The 19,472-nt window shown below is 42.3% G+C and overlaps 1 long non-coding RNA gene across 1 annotated transcript; it reads right to left on the bottom strand.

Moving 5' to 3' along the window:
• Nucleotides 1–1,194: 1,194 nt before the first annotated feature.
• Nucleotides 1,195–7,651, bottom strand: LOC141140334 (uncharacterized). The gene is made up of 2 exons (XR_012243926.1): nucleotides 7,035–7,651; nucleotides 1,195–3,645 (listed from the first exon to the last, which is right to left on the bottom strand). It is a non-coding gene; the product is annotated as an uncharacterized lncRNA (long non-coding RNA).
• Nucleotides 7,652–19,472: the final 11,821 nt, after the last annotated feature.

The following is a 19,472-nucleotide window of genomic DNA, read 5'->3' on the forward strand; positions in this document are numbered from 1 at the left end:
TACCAGCATGAATTTACTATTACAAGATGAAGATACCTATAGCCGCCTTCTGGGTAACCCCATGTTCAAATGCAGGAAAGCCCTAGAACAGACTGTCCATCTAAGCGTTAAAAGAAATATTTTGAATAAAAAAGAGGCCAAATACCTAGTATCGGAATCATGCTGCACACTCATCCTATGCTCGCTCCCGAAGATTAGGGATAGGCTGTCTGTTCGAGTCGAACATGAGTTCGACTCGAACACCGGCCGTTCGCTTGTTCACCAAATTTTGAATGTTATGGGCCGTTCGCACCAAATTCGAGCGGCGCATCATGGCCCATAATGCACTGCATCATCGCAGTGCATTGCTGGCTGATGACTGGCCAAGCATGCACTATTACCTAACAAAAATATTGGAGATGAGATGAAGATTGGAGATGAAAGAAAAGCCGCTCCACGAAATGTAAAAAATAATAAAGGATACCATCTAAGAGTAATTCATCTTTTTATTATAAAGCCAATATTACACTAACAAAACGAGCACTCTCAAGTGCAGAAAGTTTAAAAAGTTCGGACTGCAACACAGTGCAGTACCAACACACACAGTATGGCAGCGGGTGACATCCGTGAGAAAGCTCGTCCTCCCCCCGTACGTGGTGTTATGTCCTATTGGACTTCTTCAGCGAAGTCCAATAGGAAGTCCTTGCTGACGAAGTCCAATAGGACATCCTCGCTGACGAAGTCCAATAGGATGTAACGCCGCATACGGGGGAGGAGCTTTGTCATGGACGTCAACCGCTGCCATACTGTGTGTGTCGGTACTGCAGTCTGACCTTTTTAAACTTTCTGCGCTTGAGAGCAGTCGTTTTTATAGTGTAATATTGGACTTTATAATAAAAAGATGGATTACTCTTAGATGGTATCCTTTATTATTTTTTACATTTCGTGGAGCGGCTTTTCTTACATCTCCAATCTGGTGGTCTACAGCCTTGGTTTTTCCCTGTTGGAAGGTTGTCTCATTCCTCTGGATATCTGGGTTTCCATACCACAGTGATCTCCTCCAGTGACACAACCAGGAATACCATCATCCCTGTGGGGATACATGTGAGTTTGACCCCTGCTTTGCAGAGGTCCACTATCTCTGGTAAGCGCAATTGGATATTGTATGTGTTGGTAAAATTCCATTCTCTCACTGATCAGTCAACTCCGGTCATGTTGATTAGAAGACAGATTTATTACAAATGTATATACATAGGGATGAACTCTCACAGCAAGGAGTCCCGTGCAGAGTCATACAGGAACCCTTTACACATGTCATTTTATAACAGTATTTGGCAAGCTACCATTGGCTAAGGCACACTGGTGACTCATGGTGCATCGTCAGCTTTATTGTCAAAAACAGTGTCCTTTACACAATATGCCCTAATATGGTAAACTTTTGCTAGTTCTTTAAATATTGTTGTAGGTGTTGGTCGGAACTAAGCAGATTGCATAAACAATAAGTCAGCGCCATTTTAGCTAGAAAAAAGCATATAAGGAACAAGGCAAATGTTGATATCACTTGTAATTCTTTAAATATTTCTTATCATTCCCTCCTCTGATATCTATATTTGCTTCCTCGATTTATTACTTCATTGCAGGTCAGTTCCACAACTGGGTTTTCAGACCTTAGCAAATCCTTGACCTTGGCAAGTCCAGTCCATTTCCCAAACCAACCTTCAAGCCAATTTGTGAATGGATCATCAGTACCTGAGTTTTCCGCTAATTCATTCGATAAAGCTTTCAATCCTTCGAGGGCTCTAGTTACGGTTCCTCCATGAGCTGTATTGTTAGGAATAAAGGTGCAACACATACCGCCAAACATTTTACAGACCCCTCCTCTTTCTGCTAGGACCATATCTAATGCCATCCTATTCTGCCATGCTGTCAGAGAGGTAGGGGCTAATTGCTCTGTCAATCTCTTAACTGCATCCCTGGTGTAGTTTACAAACCTTTGTTGGTTATAATATATATATAGTTAATCCAGTCAACATTTTTGTTTACTGTCACCCACCAGAGAAGAGACTCAAATCCAGCTGCCACTTGATTCCTAGCTTTGAACTTGCTCGGCACTCCACGCGGAACCCCAATCTCATCTATATAGATCTGGGGGTCAAAAGACCCCGCAGGAGAGGTGTACCTTCTGCTCCTCCGGTGACCCGTCTTCCAAGGGGACTCTGACAGTAAGCGCAGAGGCATTGCCAGCTGTACCAGGGCACAATCCCCTCGGGAATTGGCTGGGATGCTCGCTTTGAGCCTCTTGTCTTCGCATAACCACCAGACGTCCGCCCTCTGGGTGTCGTGCTCAACCCAGTTGTCACCCTCTCCCTTTACTATTTTGTTAATCCTCTCCATGCAGTAGTCATCTGGTAAAGACCCCAAATCTTTGCCACTCTCATTCCCCGGAAGTGCAAAGCAAGCAAAGTTGCCAGGGTATGCCGTGACAGCAGGGGGTATCCGAGGTCTCTGAACCTGGGGAAACAATAAACTTAATGTGTGACAGGGAGTGTTGGTGTCAGGTTTGTATGTTTTTTTTTTTTTTTTAGCTTTAGCATACACTCTAAACCATCTGGATCTGTATTGTTATTTAAGGGAAAAGGCACTGTAGCCAGCTGGGGTCTGGCCCCTGCACAGACCAAGCAGTTCTCTTTTTTAAGGGTGTTAGCAGTATATATTAACCATTCAAGCCATTCATTCTTATCCTGGTATCCTGTTTCTAATGTTATAGCTTCTTCCGCTGTGAGATTGGTGAATCTCACTGTAGATCCTAATACCTCTACTTTAAGTCGGTCCTCATTATCTAATTATTTCTTCTTGTTTGTCTCATTCTTTGGTTTGACTTCAAGAAAGAATTTTCCCAAAGGGTCAGTTCCTGATATCCAAGCTCCTATACGATATAACCTCTGATCTTCTAGTTTTAGGTCCTTCAGGGAAATCAATAATATATTGCAATTCTTTGATTCTGTACAGGGAGAGTGGGCCGCTTTAGTTATGGTTAATCTATTCTTTAAATCTCCTGCTGCTGGGATCTCATATCCCCAATCCTGGGCTGCAATTGTCCACATGACTGAATCCCAAGTAGTACACCCGGTAGTTCCAGCCAGGTAGCACACGTATTTATCTGCCCAGGTCAGTTTACTTGCTTCTACCTTATCTCCACAATCTGTCATCTGGCAGAAATCCACCTGTATAGTACTGGTGGTTCCTTCAACAAAGGTGAGGTTCAATGCTCTTTCTGTCTCTTCCCAATTGATTGGTTCCACTATCCTCCCGTGTCTCCTACCTCCCCATATAGAGGCCTCTCCTAGAGTCACCAATACTCCCACGAGGAACAAAATCCCTACCATCCTATCTGAAGTGAGGGGGGCCTAGATAGGGCCTTTTCTTCACCAAGGTTGAGACAAGCAGACCTTTTATCTGCCTCCCTTTGTATTTGGACTTTCCCCCTCCTTCAGTCTTTCTGTCCCTACTCTGCCTATATTTACCTTTTTACAGTGGGGTTGGTGAATCCAGATAGTAAGGAGTACTTGATATGGCCCGTCCCACTTAGGGGAGTGCCAATGCTTCTTTTTGATCACCTTGATGAGCACCCGATTTGTACTTTGTCTTCTCCTATGGGCTCTCCTTCTGGAATGGAACACTCTTGGTTAATTTGTTTCTGTTTTAATAACCTTGACATGTATTCTGCTAAGGTTCTCTCCCCTTCCTCTGTGTGGGTTTCATTTGGTAATAAAGGTATTTTATAAGGTCTACCATACATCATTTCAAATGGACTCAGCCCCTCTTTAGTGAGGGTGTTGTGCATGCTTCAAATAGCTAGTGGGAGACAGTACATCCAATTTTTCCCTGTCTCTTCCATAGCCTTTTTTAGCTTTCTCTTTAATATCCCATTATGTCTTTCTACGAGCCCTGCTGACTGAGGGTGATATGCACAGTCGTTCTTTTACTTCTATACCCATCACTTCTGTTAGATGTTTTATAGTCTGATTTACAAAATGTGGACCATTATCGCTATAAATCTTCTCTGGTATCCCAAATCATGAAATTATATCTTTTAGTAAGGCTTTGAATACTGTTAAGGTGTCAGCACTATATCTCTACCCATGTGGTCAATGCATCAATGATTTCCAAACAATATTTCTTCCTTTTCAGATTTGTCTAATTCAATAAAATCCATGCAAATGTGTTGGAATGGATATTGCGGTGTGGGGAACTTCCCTTTCTGTGGTCTTATGCCTCCCTGAGCATTGTGTCTTGCACATATAATGCATTGAGAACAAAAAGGTTTTTTTTTAGTAGTTTGTGAAGCCATAGGCTGTACATACCTTATTTAACATCTCAGTCATCCCCCTGTTTGACACATGAGTTACTCCATGTGTCAATACTGCTGCATACCTAAATAAGGATTTTGACAATACCAGCTTTCCTTCAAGTGATGTGTAGATGTTATCTATTATTGTGCAACCTTTTGTTTTCCAATATTGTTTCTCCCCAGGGGATATATTCTGCTGTATATCAGTAAGGACTGTATGATCTATCTCTATGATTTCCTGTTCTGTCATGTGTCACTTTTGCATATCCAGTTACACTTGTGCCATCTGGATTTTTCGTACTGGAGCCATCAACAAAAAGTGTCATGTCAGGGTTAGATAACGGTACTTTCCAATCACTTCATGGCAGTACCTTTTCAGCGGTGGCAGCAGTACAGTCATGTTTATGACCATCAGTAGGAAGTGGTATTAGTGTGGATGGGTTTAATGTAGTACATCTCTGTATTGTTAAGTGAGGTTGTGTTAAAAGTATTGTCATACAGGAAAGGTGTCGTGCTGGACTCAAATTTATGGACCAACGGGGCGCGGTCAGTATTGAATACCCAGAAATCCAAGCTCTACAAAAATTTGTCATGCCCCCAAAAAAACATAATTTGTTTCTTTGTTTCTGGCTTCGGCACCTGGTGGAGGGCTCAAATTCTCTCCTCATCCAGGTGTCGACCTTCTTTTGAGATATTATACCCTAAGTATTTGACCTGCTGTTGCCACAACTGGAGTTTAGTTTTATTTACCTTATGCCCTTGGTATAACTGCCTGGTTAATAGCTTGTAAATCCTGTACCATTCTATTGCAGGGGCTATACCCTCCTCTGCTTCCTTCTTAAGGGGGTATCTCCTTCATCACCTTGCACAAAAACCTTTACTTTCACATTGTTTTTTCCATCACTTTCAAATACTTCTCAGAATGATTAACATATTGCAAAACATCTAAAACTGATGCAGTTCAGTAAGTAACCAAGTTTTTAACAATGTAATCCTTATGATCCTGTTTTAATCCATTAACAAAAGCTATCTTTAGCTGTTGTTGATATGCACTATTCACATCCTCAGCTTTGGGGAGCCCAGAGAACACTTTAAAAACTTCTCGTAGTTTATTTAGATAATCACTGACACTTTCCTTGTCTTCCTTTACAGTCATATTAATCTTTTGCCAGTCAGTTTGTTATACCCATCGGAGATTGCATCTCTGATAGAAGGCAGTCAATCTGTCTGTCAAATCTTTGCTATCAAGGGCCAGTGGTTCCCCTCTTTGTTGAGGGGGCACTGTGGCTACACAGGGGTCCCAATTTCCCTTTACTGATGCCCAATCTGATCCTAGAACCCTCCTTAAGGCCCTTTCCACTTCGACCCCGTTTAGCCTATAACTGTTCCTCAGACCTTCCATATTTTCAATGATTTCTGGGGCCCCAAACTTAGGATGTTTAATATGCTCAGTAGCCTTCTGCACGTCACTCTCAGTCCATGGTTTAAAAACAGTCATAGTTAGGGGCTGACCGTTTTGTCTGTCTCTTTGTCCACTAGGGGCAGTTGGGCTTGGCATTTCTCTTTTTTTTTTTTGTTCTCCTTATTCCGCCATTTCTAATCTTTTACTTTTTTTTTTTTTCATTGGATCCTAACAATTTAAGCTTATCCACCAACTCCTGACACCCTTTCACAGTTAGTTTACCATTCAATCCCAACTTCCTTTCCCACTTAGCACAATATTTAACAGATTTTGGTTATTTGCTATGCATACATTTCTTATCTCCTTCTAATGGGGAAACTATTCCCCACGTCTGTTTTTTTTTCCTTGAGTTTAGAATACAAGACTGGTAATTCTACTCTCGAACTTTGCCAGAATCTATATAAAACAGCAAACAAAGTCCAAACTCTCCAAATAGGAAATAAACATTATATATATATATATATATACATACACGTACACACACACACACACACACACACATATGAAACAACTTATACCCTTACCTTATTTACTACAAAGTACAGTTGGTCAAAACAAACAGTATTCTTAACGTTCTGATCAGAATTTTTTTTTTTTTTACACACACACAAAAGAGGAAGTGCACTTAGGTGTCCCTGGGGGGGGGGGAGGAGTGAGTGAGTCCATTTTTTTTTTTTTTTTTAACCACAAGTTTGCAGCCAGACAGATCATAAAGCAGGCCTTTTATCAACCTGTAAACCACCAGACTAGCAACCCTTGGATCACAGTAAAGCAAAAAAATATAAGACTCCCCACACAAAGTTAGCAGTAATGTTAAACATGAGGAGGAAAGAGCGAGAGTTAGTCTCATGATTTAACAAATTCAGCAAAAGGAACAGTGCAGGAAATATTACTCTCGAGAGAAAAAGAGAAAAACGATCGATCTATGGGCTGATAACCACCACTCAGTTAGAAAAAAACCTGAAATGGCCACTGTGACTCTCTGTAATCTATCCATATTACCTGTAGTCACTATTCACAACAATTATCAATCATCTATCATCTTTCGGTACCTTAAATTTTTTTAATCTGTCTTAGACAGCGGGCTACGTCTATTTACCATAGGCAACGTCCCCAAGTGCCTCTGTCTTCGGCCCCTGTGTCACTTAATCAACTTACAGTGCCGGAATACTTAATAAAAACCCAAATCACCTCAAGTAGAAGAGAAAAGAAAAGAAGAGAAAAGAAAAAAATCTGTCTTACCTTTCACAGACTCGGAGGACTGGATCAGAAGTCCAGGAGTAGAAGTCAGGTGTGGATCCCGGAACCGACCAGCCTCTTTTTACCACTTAACTTGAGTGGGAGGACCTAGGTCTCGGCGAGAGGGAGTCTGATACTCACCAATATTTTGGACGGAACCGTTCGATCCACCACCTAATCCTTACTTCCGGCTCGAAAGGACCATGATGTTGGTAAAATTCCATTCTCTCACTGATCAGTCAACTCCGGTCATGTTGATTAGAGGACAGATTTATTAAAATGTATATACATAGGGATGAACTCTCACAGCAAGGAGTCCCGTGCAGAGTCATACAGGAACCCTTTACACATGTCATTTTATAACAGTATTTGGCAAGCTACCATTGGCTAAGGCACACTGGTGACTCATGGTGCATCGTCAGCTTTATTGTCAAAAACAGTGTCCTTTACACAATATGCCCTAATATGGTAAACTTTTGCTAGTTCTTTAAATATTGTTGTAGGTGTTGGTCGGAACTAAGCAGATTGCATAAACAATAAGTCAGCGCCATTTTAGCTAGAAAAAAGCATATAAGGAACAAGGCAAATGTTGATATCACTTGTAATTCTTTAAATATTTCTTATCAGTATGCATGACCGATTCCTGTCGTTTGAAGTTCATATGGATCTTTTTTGATAGACTTTTGGGGAACATATTCAATTTCTTTTCGATTAACATATTCATATATTTTTGTGCTGCACTTATCCTGTTATATTTTTGTTGCCTCTCAGGCATATGTGATTACCTGTAGTGTTCAGCTTGCAATTTCTGATTCTTTTTATGTGTTTACGCTGATTGTTACCCTTTACTAATTTAATGCACTATGACCTGCATGCTTTGGCTAATCACAGCCTTGTCAACGAAAAGAGCCATAATTGGCCACAGGCAGGGTGCCCGTGGCCAGTTATGGCTCAGGGGGTTAAGTACATGCCCCACACTATATAAGGCCGCCCGCACATCAGTCTCGTGTAGTGTGTTGGTGGCATTTGTTCAGAGAGAGACAGAGAGAGTGTCATTTCATTGCTGGTGTACTGTTGCTAATATACTTCAGGCAGGCAGGCGAGACAGTTAGCTGCAGTGTATTTAGTATATATATGCATCCCGGCTTTGTGTATATATATATATATACTTTATTTATCGGCGTATAACACGCACTTTTTTCCCCTTAAAACCAGGGGAAAATCGCAGGTGCGTGTTATACGCCGATCCCCTGCGATCCCGACCTGTCACATTTTCAAAATCGCCGACCGCGATTTGAAAATGGCGCCGCCGGCGCCGAAATACACAGAGCCGGTCCTCGGCTCTTTCCGGCGGCTGTCGTTCATTTTCGGCTCCACTCGTAGTCCCGAGCGGAGCTATCTGAACCTACTCGGCTAGGTTCGGATAGCTCCGCTCGGGACTACGAGTGGCGCCGAAAGTGAACGACAGCTGCCGGAAAGAGCCGAGGACCGGCTCTGTGTATTTCGGCGCCGGCGGCGCCATTTTCAAATTGCGATCGGCGATTTTGAAGCCCAGAATGGCTGGGATTACTGGGGAAGGCTGCACTGGGGAAGGCTGCACTGGGAAAGCTGCACTGGGGAAAGCTGCACTGGGGAAAGCTGCACTGGGGAAGTCTGCACTGACAAGTCTGCACTGGGGAAGTCTGCACTGGGGAAGTCTTCACTGGGGAAGTCTGCACTGACAAGGCTGCACTGGGGAAGTCTGCACTGACAAGGCTGCACTCGGGAAGTCTGCACTGACAAGGCTGCACTGGGGAAGGCTGCACTGGGGAAGGCTGCACTGACATGGCTGCACTGACAAGGCTGCACTGACAAGGCTGCACTGGGGAAGTCTGCACTGACAAGGCTGCACTGGGGAAGTCTGCACTGACAAGGCTGCACTGGGGAAGGCTGCACTGGGGAAGGCTGCACTGGGGAAGGCTGCACTGGGGAAGGCTGCACTGACATGGCTGCACTGACAAGGCTGCACTGACAAGGCTGCACTGACATGGCTGCACTGAGAAGGCTGCAATGATGGGCGTTTAAATGTAAGTTTTTTTTTCCTTCAACTTCCCTCCTAAAAGTTTTTTCTTCCTTAAAATTCCCTCCTAAATTGGGGTGCGTGTTATACGCCGGTGCGTGTTATACGCCGATAAATACGGTAATTTATATATACACTGTATACAGTTTAGCTTCATCTCACTGCAGACTGTTCCTGGTGTACTGTCGCTAATATACTTCAGGCAGGTGGGCGAGACAGCTAGCTGCAGTGTATTTAGTATATATATATATATATATATATATATATATATATATACACATCCTGGCTTTGTGTATATATATATATATATATATATATATATATATATATATATATATATACTGTATACAGTTTAGCTTCCTTTCACTGCAGACTGTTCCTGGTGTACTGTTGCTTATACTTCAGCCAGGCAGGTGACTCACTGAGCTGCAGTGCATTTAATATATATATACAGGCTTGTACATATATAGTCTAGTCAAGCCTATACCTGACTAGGCCATTGCCTGAGTGCATGTTCAAAGACACTTTCAGCTAGGCAGGTGACTCACTGAGCTGCAGTTCATAAAATATATATCCACTGCATTGTATTCCAGCCAAGCCTATACCTGACTAGGCCATTGCCTAAGTGTGTGTTCAAAGACACTTTCAGCCAGGCAGGTGACTCACTCAGCTGTAGTTCATTTAATAAATATATATACAGGCTTGTATATATATATATATATATATATATATATATATATATATATATATATATAGTCTAACTTTGTGGTGTGGGATGGTGTTATATAAGCTTTCAACATCGAGAGCAACTAGCCAAACTTTTTGAGGTAAATGTTTGCCATCAAGAATACAAAGGAGATGGATAGTGTCCTTCACATATGAGGACAAAGATGTAACATGAGGGGCTAAATATTTATTGATCAAGGCACTAGCATTTTCCGTAAGACATTGGCAACCAGAGACAATGGGCCGGCCAGGGGGGTGAGTGAGTGACTTATGTAGTTTAGGTAAAGCGTAAAATGTGGGAGTTTTGGGTTCCTTAACCACTTCAGCCCCGGAAGGATTTACCCCCTTCCTGACCAGAGCACTTTTTCCAATTTGGCACTGCGTCGCTTTAACTGCTAATTGCGCGGTCATGCAATGCTGTACCCAAACGAAATTTGCGTCCTTTTCTTCCCACAAATAGAGCTTTCTTTTGATGGTATTTGATCACCTCTGCCGTTTTTATTTTTTGCGCTATACACGGAAAAAGACCGAAAATTTTGAAAAAAAATGATATTTTCTACTTTTTGTTCTAAAAAAAATCCAATAAACTCAATTTTAGTCATACATTTAGGCAAAAATGTATTTGGCCACATGTCTTTGGTAAAAAAAATGTCAATAAGTGTATATTTATTGGTTTGCGCAAAAGTTATAGCGCCTACAAACTAGGGTACATTTTCTGGAATTTACACAGCCTTTAATTTATGACTGCCTATGTCTTTTCTTGAGGTGCTAAAATGGCAGGGCAGTACAAAACCCCCACAAATGACCCCATTTTGGAAAGTAGACACCCCAAGAAAATTGCTGAGAGGCATGTTGAGCCCATTGAATATTCATTTTTTTTGTCCCAAGTGATTGAATAATGACAAAAAAAAAAATTACAAAAAGTTGTCACTAAATGATATATTGCTCACACAGGTCATGGGCATATGTGGAATTGCACCCCAAAATACATTCTGCTGCTTCTCTTGAGTACGGGGATACCACATGTGTGGGACTTTTTAGGAGCCTAGCCGCGTACGGGGCCCCGAAAACCAATCACCACCTTCAGGATTTCTAAGGGTGTACATTTTTGATTTCACTCTTCACTGCCTATCACAGTTTCGGAGGTCATGGAATGCCCAGGTGGCACAAACCCCCCCCAAATGACACCATTTTGGAAAGTAAACACCCCAAGCTATTTGCTGAGAGGCATGGTGAGTATTTTGCAGCTCTCATTTGTTTTTGAAAATGAAGAAAGACAAAAAAAAAAAATTTTTTTTTTCTTTTTTTAATTTTCAAAACTTTGTGACAAAAAGTGAGGTCTGCAAAATACTCACTATACCTCTCAGCAAATAGCTTTGGGTGTCTACTTTCCAAAATGGGGTCATTTGGGGGGGTTTTGTGCCACCTGGGCATTCCATAGCCTCCGAGACTGTGATAGGCAGTGAAGAGTGAAATCAAAAATTTACGCCCTTAGAAAGCCTGAAGGCGGTGCTTGGTTTTCGGGGTCCCATACGCGGCTAGGCTCCCAAAAAGTCTCACACATGTGGTATCCCCGTACTCAGGAGAAGCAACAGAATGTATTTTGGGGTGTAATTTCACATATTCCCATGGCATGTTTGAGCAATATATCATTTAGTGACAACTTTGTGCAAAAAAAAAAATTTGTCTCTTTCCCGCAACTTGTGTCACAATATAAAATATTCCATGGACTCGACATGCCTCTCAGCAAATAGCTTGGGGTGTCTACTTTCCAAAATGGGGTCATTTGGGGGGGTTTGAACTGTCCTGGCATTTTATGCACAACATTTAGAAGCTTATGTCACACATCACCCACTCTTCTAACCACTTGAAGACAAAGCCCTTTCTGACACTTTTTGATTACATGAAAAAAATTATTTTTTTTTGCAAGAAAATTACTTTGAACCCCCAAACATTATATATTTTTTTAAAGCAAATGCCCTACAGATTAAAATGGTGGGTGTTTCATTTTTTTTTTTCACACAGTATTTGCGCAGCGATTTTTCAAAAGCATTTTTGGGGGAAAAAACACACTTTTTTACATTTTAATGCACTAAAACACACTATATTGCCCAAATGTTTGATGAAATAAAAAAGATGATCTTAGGCCGAGTACATGGATACCAAACATGACATGCTTTACAATTGCGCACAAACGTGCAGTGGCAACAAAATAAATACATTTTTAAAAGCCTTTAAAAGCCTTTACAGGTTACCACTTTAGATTTACAGAGGAGGTCTACTGCTAAAATTACTGCCCTTGATCTGACGGTCGCGGTGATACCTCACATGCATGGTGCAATTGCTGTTTACATTTGACGCCAGACCGACGCTTGCGTTCGCCTTAGCGCGAGAGCAGGGGGGACAGGGGTGCTTTTTTTTTTTTTTTTTTTTTCTTTATTATTTTTTTGCTTTTTTATCTTATTTTAAAACTGTTCCTTTCATTTTTTTTTTTTTAATCATTTTTATTGTTATCTCAGGGAAGGTAAATATCCCCTATGATAGCAATAGGTAGTGACAGGTACTCTTTTTTTGAAAAAATTGGGGTCTATTAGACCCTAGATTTCTCCTCTGCCCTCAAAGCATCTGACCACACCAAGATCGGTGTGATAAAATGCTTCCCCAATTTCCCAATGGCGCTATTTACATCCGGCGAAATCTAAGTCATAAAATGCTCGTAGCTTCCGGTTTCTTAGGCCATAGAGATGTTTGGAGCCACTCTGGTCTCTGATCAGCTCTATGGTCAGCTGGCTGAATCACCGGCTGCATTCTCAGGTTCCCTGTTGAGACAGGAGAGCCAGAGAAAAACACAGAAGACGGTGGGGGGGGCATTCTCTCCCACTGCTTGTAAAAGCAGTCTAGAGGCTAATTAGCCGCTAGGATTGCTTTTACATGAAAGCCGACCGCTGGCTGAAAAGAATGATACCAAGATGATACCTAAACCTGCAAGCATCATTCTGGTATAACCACTCAAAGTCGTGAATGGTGTACCTGAAGACAAAAAAATGCTTAACAATAAAGCACAGTAAACGGTAAAGTATAAAAAATTGCATACCTGAAAAGCAAACATGATAAAACATAATAACAATAAAACATTGCAGAATAGAATACAGTAAAAAAGAGCAGAACAATAGAGAGAGAGAATAGAGAGAGAACAATAAAACGACAACTATTATTTTTTATTTTATATTTTTGTTTGTGTTTTTTTTTTTTTTTTACACTTTTTTTGTAACTGTAACTTTTATAACTGTAACGGTTCCAGGTTGGGGTCTCTCAAAATGCGATGGCATCTTGGGAGACCCTGTGAAAGTGTGCCTAGTCTGTGCAATGCTGTACCCTACGCTAATACTCAACTAGTGAATGGTAGCGTTCAAAACATTCACCAATGCAAAGACCAGGATTGACAGGAGGGACAATAATAGCGGGTGTCACGCCTATATCCGAGCTTGCTGCAGACACAACATCTTTTTTGGGGGGTTCGTTGGGTAGGGGTACTCGGGAGGACATAAAAATGCCTCTCATGCAGACGACTTCATTTGGTTGGGGATGTGAATGGGGGAAGTACGGGCGCTGCAGAAGTGGTGGGTTCCCAATTAGGATTGGCGAATGCAGCAGGAAGGGCATTATGGGCATGACGGGCCTGTGTTTGTCTTTTTGGTGGCAGCGGGACACTATTTGTGCTTGCCACCTTACCAGCTTGAACTGCACTTATGGGACTCGCCACGTCACCAAGTGTTACTGCAGTGCTGGTTTGACTACGACCGGGGTGTACTAGGCCGCTGGCGCTTGCCAGTTCACCAAAACGCTACCAAAAAAACTGTTAACGATCGCAGGGATCAGGCCTGACTCTGCGAACGCTGCAGTTATGCGTTTAGTGTTTTGTAAGTGACAGTGATCGATCGATACTGCACTTGGGTGGGCTGGACTGGGCTGGGCGGAGGGGCAAAACGCAGGTGCTAGCAGGTATCTGGGCTGATCCCACTAACACTGCGTTTTTTGGAACCCTAAACTGCTGGGGACGCCAGTATAGATCTGATTGGATCAGATCAGATATTGATCAGTTCAGATACTATACCACTAAGGGAGCTGTACGGTGCGTGCGTGGGTGTTAGCGCTACTGGCACTAACCTGACGCTGCCTGGGGCTGGTGCTTGCCAGTTCACCAAAACGCTACCAAAAAACTGTTAGCGATCGCAGGGATCAGGCCTGACTCTGCGAATGCTGCAGTTATGCGTTTAGTGTTTTGTAAGTGACAGTAATCGATCGATACTGCACTTGGGTGGGCTGGGCTGGGCCGGGCGGAGGGGCAAAACGCAGGTGCTAGCAGGTATCTGGGCTGATCCCGCTAACACTGCGTTTTTGGGAACCCTAAACTGCTGGGGACGCTAGTATAGATCTGAACGGATCAGATATTGATCCGTTCAGATACTATACCACTAAGGGAGGCGTATGCTGCGTGCGTGGGTGTTAGCGGTACTGGCGCTAATCTGACGCTGCCTGGGGCGACGCATATCACCGCTGGGCGATCAGGGGGCTAAACCTTTATTCGGTAATAAACGGCGGGTGCCCTGACACTATAAAAAATAAACGAACTAACCAGCGTCACCCGTAACGGTTATACGGTGATCAGTGGTGAAAGGGTTAACTAGGGGGCAATCAAGGGGTTAAAACATTTATTAGATAGTATATGGGGGTCCCTGTCGCTATAAAACGCTGACGGCGAACCTAAATATTTACGTCCCTAACTAGCGTCACCAGCGACACTAATACAGCGATCAGAAAAATGATCGCTTAGCGACACTGGTGATGGGGGGTGATCAAGGGGTTAAAACTTTATTAGGGGGGGTTAGGGGGGTATCCTAGACCTAAAGGGGGCCTAACACTAACTGTCCTAACACTGTAACTGTCACAAACTGACACCAATACAGTAATCAGAAAAAAAAAAAAAAAACCTGCTTGGTGTCAGTTTGTGACAGGGGGGGGTGATTGGGGGGGGATTGGGGGGCGATCGGGGGGGGGATCGGGGTGTTTTGTGTACCTGGCATGTTCTACTGTGTGTGTGTGTTGGTACACTCACATTACAGTCTTCTCTCCTCGGCCCAGAACGGAAAATACCGAGCCGAGGAGAGATGACATCATTTCTTTGATCCCATTGGCTGGGAGCGATCGCGAGGGGGGGGCCACGAATGGATGGCCTCCCCCTCACCACCGATCGCCGGGGGAGATTTGCCGACCGCCGCAGGCACCGGGGGGGGTCTGATCGGACCCCCCACCCGCGGGCAGGCAAGGACGTACAGGTAAGCCCTTTTGCCTGCCCGTGCCGCTCTGTCGACGTACATCGTCATGCGGCGGTCGGCAACTGGTTAACATTTAGAAAGTTCCACGTATTACAATCAATAATGCCTTTTTTGATAGGTGGAAAAAATCAATTGATGGTATTCAGATTTAAAGTTGTTGATTAACGACTGGGATATAGGCCTGTACCAGTCTCGATTTTCAAGGATATCACGGCACATGCGTTCATAGAACGGAACATCCATGACTACCATGTTACCGCCTTTATTGGCTGGTTTAATAACAGTTATGTTAGCCCCACCCCCCCTTGTTTGGGATAATGTCTATCCCAACACTGTCCTGTGATTAAACATTGTACTAATATCCATACTTCTGATTGCTAGGTCTTTGTCTGCCCCCTACAGCCATAGATGCAGTACAGTTTCCGTGACCACTATTTGCGGTGTCTTCTCCTGCTTTGGCCCTGCCTTGGGAGTTGGGAGGTATGTACTTGGATTGCCGGATTGGGTCTCCCATTTGGGGTACATTACTATGTCACGCATTCATTGGCATTAAATTTACCTAAATGTATTTAATGTATAATTTGTACTATTTATCTTGTTGATTTTTTCTGTTTCTACCTAGAACTTTTCAAATTTGGCACAGGCCTATATCATTTCCCTGAGGAAGCCAATGCTTTGGCGAAACATGTAGGAATTGATTACCTGTATTATTGGCCTTCAACACCTAAGGCCTATTTCATCTCACTTCCCTGTTTCCTAAACTGTATTTTCATGTATCGCATTTTTTAAATATTTTTGTATGCGTGTGAATTTTTTGCTATTTGTTGATATATGTAAATAAAGTATAATGTCAATTTTAATACTCAGTGTTAATCCTTACCTATTGGCACCGTTATAATCCCTCTTTACCTCTACCTACCAATGGAACCAACCTATCTGCCCTCCGATAGGGACACTATCCATGTGCCCTGTTTGGCTCATGTCCTTAATTTGGTGGTGCAGCAGTTCTTGTGCAGGCACCCGGACTTACAGGATATCCTGAGGCAGGCCAGGAAAGTCTGTGGGCATTTCATATAATATTTCTTTTGTGAGTAATTTTTCACGCCATATTTGTTTATGGTCTATGGTTAATATTATTGATTGATTATGCACTATTGAATCAATGTTGTAACGCAATTCTATTATTAGCTACATTTTTTACTGTTTTTGTTGTGCAGGAGAATCACAGCTTTTTTCATATTATTTGGCAACTGTTTTAAATGTATTTATTTGTGTCACTACACAATATTTTGGTACACCTTAGCACAGTTTTTCTTCTCTTTTTTCTGTTCCTCCTCAATGTTCATGTTGATAGCTTCTAAGAACATTTTTGGTTCTGGGCACCAGCACCAGTGCCTAAAGCCCAATTTTTCTGCTCCTGTTCAACAGGGGCATGTAATTAAAATTTTTGCTGTAATATTTTGCAGCAGGGCTCGTTCCTGCACTCAACTGTAGTATCTGTGAAGGGTTGCAGTGTTGTGGCACCAGCACAGTGCCTAAAGCCCAATTTTTCTGCTCCTGTTTAACAGGGGCGTGTAATTACAATTTTTGCTGTGATATTTTGCAGCAGGGCTCGTTCCTGCACTCAACTAGAGTATCTGTGAGGGGTTGCAGAGTTGTGGCACCAGCCCCAGTGCCTAAAGCCCAATTTTTCAGCCCCTGTTCAACAGGGGCATGTAATTACAATTCTTGATATAATATTTCACAACAGGGACCGTTCCAGTGCCCAGCAAGAGTAACTGTGAGAGCTTACAGTGTTCTGGTACCACCAATACCTAAGGCCCAATTTTTTGCAGAGTATATAGGGCAGGCCCCTACTTTCAAACATCCGACTTACAAATGACTCCTATTTACAAACAACTCCTACATACAAATGGAGGGAGACAACAGGAAGTGAGAGGAAATCTACCCCTAGGAAGGGAAATTCTCTCCTGTAAGAGTTAATATGGGAAAAAGGTGTCTCCTTCACTGATTTATCACCAATCCTTGTTTCCCTTAAAAAAAACTAATTTTCAAAATCCAGTTGTCATTGGGAAAGAAAGTGAGGTGAAATTTTCTGAACAGGGGCACAGACAGCAAAACAAATGTTACAGGGGTGATGATAACCCTTCCCTATGTTTTCCAAAAAGTTTTAAAATAGATTTTTTGGCTGGAGCTACACTTACAAAATGTACCTGTTCCAAATTACAAACAGTTTCTACATAAGAACAAACATACAGTCCCTTTCTTGTTTGCACTGCCTGTATGCTGCTGTTCAGGGTATATAGGGCCTGGGGGCCCAACGCCTTTTCTTTTTTTAATTTGGGTGCGGGGTTCCCCTTAATATCCATACAAGACCCAAAGGGCCTGGTAATGGACTGGGGGGGTACCCATGCCGTTTGTCTCACTGATTTTCATCCATATTGCCGGGACCCAACATTACATTAAAGCCGTAAGCAGTTTTAAATGACTTTTATTCCTTTAAAAATGTCATTTTATGCAGGGACTGTTCTAAGCATGGGAAACATGCGCCACTTTACAGGCATACAATAGACACCCCCCAGGTACGATATTTAAAGGAATATTTCCCTTTTATTTTTTACTTTAAGCATCATTAAAATCACTGCTCTCGGTAAAACGGCCATTTTTAAAACTTTCTTTTGCATTGATACATGTCCCCTGGGGCAGGACCCGGGTCTCCAAACCCTTTTTAGGACAATAACTTGCATATTAGCCTTTAAAATTCGCACTTTTGATTTCTCACGTTCGAGTCCCATAGACTTTAACCTCTTTTCCCTTTTCCCCCTGATGAGAAAACGTGATCCCTCGTAGGGGAGGGGCCAGGATGGAGCGAGAGGCAGCGAATCTGCCATTTGATGAGGCGCACACCATACCCTCACTAATGCATTGACCGTATACTTTGTTTAGAGCGGTGCACTGACGCACCTTACGATTGTGAGTACTCCATTTGGGGAGTGTATTTATTTTTTGAATAAATTATCAATGATATCACACTATATAGTTTTTTCTTCTCATCCATCTGTGAATACCGCATTGGAGACTGGGATCCTGTGATCTGCATAGAGCCCTGGGGTGGTTCAAAAGTGTGATTTGACTTTGTTTAGCGACTAAGTCACACGCTCTAAGGTGAGCATATTACCTTGGGGGTCACCGAATTGCACCATCGCATGGTCTATGGCACAAAGAGAGTTATGAGCATGTCTAATTACATCACGCATAAGCACCTTTATTATTTATTTGCAGGATTTCACAATTTATGCATAAGCACCTTTATTATTTATTTGCAGGACTTCACAGTTTACTTATATGATCTGTTTCCATTAAGGACCGTTTTTTCACATGAACTGTGTGGCACTAAGCACTTTTTGGAATTCATCTGGCACTAAGCACTTTTTTGGAATTTATCTGCATTTATGTTTATTTGTGTACTTGAACATTATTGTAATTAGATATACTTATTAGCACATTTTGCACTTTGATGCGTTTATGTATATATATCATATTTCATATTTGATTACTTATTTATGAGCACTCACCACTCAATAATTTTACTTACCCTGTGGGGGTATAAATTACTTATATATATTTATGGTCACATGCGTTTGTACACGCGCAGTAATTTCAGCATGCTATAATATCAAGTAGCACATTTAGCACACTCTAGTGCAGCGTATTTTTCTTTTGTATCTACCATTTGCACGCTTATGAGACATGTTTAACACACGCATCTGGGTAGTGTTTTCCACCAAGCATAAGGTTTAGTGTGGCTCGCAGGATTTTTTCCTTTTTTTCTATAGACTTTAACGGTGTTCAAATGTTTGCACAAACTTTCAGTCTGTTTGCATGTTCTGGATGCGAACCGAACCAGGAGGTGTTTGGCCCATCCCTACCGAAGATACACAAAGACAAGAACGATCCACCACCAAGGCCAATAGTCAATGGGATAGACTCCCTCACAGCAAGAATGGGGCATTATATTGACTGCTACCTACAACCAGCAGTACAAAATATGCAGGCCTATCTAAGGGACACGAAGCAAATGCTACAAGTTTTGGAAAATATCCCAAAAGAGGAAGGACAGTGGTGGCTAGCCACTGTCATCTCTTTATACGGTTATACTACATCACCAAGCTTGTGAAGCCATTAAGTGGGGACTCAGGAAACATTCAACACTACTGTGTGTCCAAAGAAAATACCTTGTGAAATGCCTTGACTTCTGTCTAAAAAACAGCTATTTTTAGTACAACCGCAACTACTACTTCCAAAAAATGGGTGTTGCTA

This window comes from Aquarana catesbeiana, linkage group LG04 (assembly GCF_042186555.1).
Source record: "Aquarana catesbeiana isolate 2022-GZ linkage group LG04, ASM4218655v1, whole genome shotgun sequence".
NCBI lineage: Eukaryota > Metazoa > Chordata > Amphibia > Anura > Ranidae > Aquarana > Aquarana catesbeiana.